Source organism: Grammomys surdaster, unplaced genomic scaffold, assembly GCF_004785775.1.
Source record: "Grammomys surdaster isolate TR1022 unplaced genomic scaffold, NIH_TR_1.0 373, whole genome shotgun sequence".
NCBI classification, from domain to species: Eukaryota; Metazoa; Chordata; class Mammalia; order Rodentia; family Muridae; genus Grammomys; species Grammomys surdaster.
In genome coordinates, this window is record NW_021604792.1 from 6,224,201 (window position 1) to 6,225,250 (window position 1,050).

The window sequence follows — 1,050 nt, forward strand, 5'->3', positions numbered from 1 at the left end:
AGTCTGGAGGATGGAGAGGGAGGACCATTGGTCAGTCTGGAGGATGGGGTGGGCCCTAATGGTTCAAGGCTGCCAAGTGTATGCACCCAAATATCCTCATCTTTGGTCTCCAAATCTCACAGCTATCACAGCAGGAGGCTCTTGACCTTGATATACAAGACCTACCAGTCAGGCTGTCCTGCAGTACTTCTTGAACTCTGCAAGGCTGGTGATTAAACCACAGGACTGCTTTTCCAGAAAATTCTGCCCTGTGACTATAAAGGATAGGAGCCTATTTAAAATGAACCTTGGAAAGTGTATCCCTCCCACAGTGCCTTAGGGTGTCTGCTTAACCTAAGCCCATCCATTTATTCATTCTCTCTCTCTCTCTCTCTCTCTCTCTCTCTCTCTCTCTCCTTCCTTCCTTTCTTTTCTTTCTTTCTCTTTCTTCTCTGCCTCCTCCTCCTCTTCCTCTTCTCATTATTATTGTGTATGTATGCCACCTGTGCAGGTGCCCATGGAGGCCAGAAAGGGGCATCAGATCTGGTTGGTGCTTGAGGAAGAGAGAAGTAAACTCTCTTCCCCCTGATCCATCTTCACAATCCTTTCTTACCCTGTTTTCTTGGGAGGCTGAGGGGTCTCGAGACAAGGTTTCTCTGGGTAGCTCTGGCTGTCCTGGGACAAGCTCTGTAGACCAGGTTGGCCTTGAACTCAGAGATTCGTCTGTGTTCTTTCTTCTTCAAGACATCTAACAACTAGGAAGAAGACCCCCAATGTCTTCACGCTTGCCACTTTTCATTCTTGTCACCACAAATGGGGCCTTTTTTGTTTGATTCTTTTTAAGTCTCGCTCTGTTGCCCAGGCTGCCCTGGATCTCCCAGCAGTGTGCTAGCCTCAGCCTCCTGGATGATGAAATGGCGGGTGTGAACCAGGGTTGTCTGAGAAAAGCACCTTACCAGCTTACCTCATGGCCACCGTGGAAGCTTCTGGTAGCTGTTAGGAACCTACCAGGCAGGACCTATGGTTATGACTAACAGACAATTGTGCTTCCAGGAGCTTCACAGACAGTCA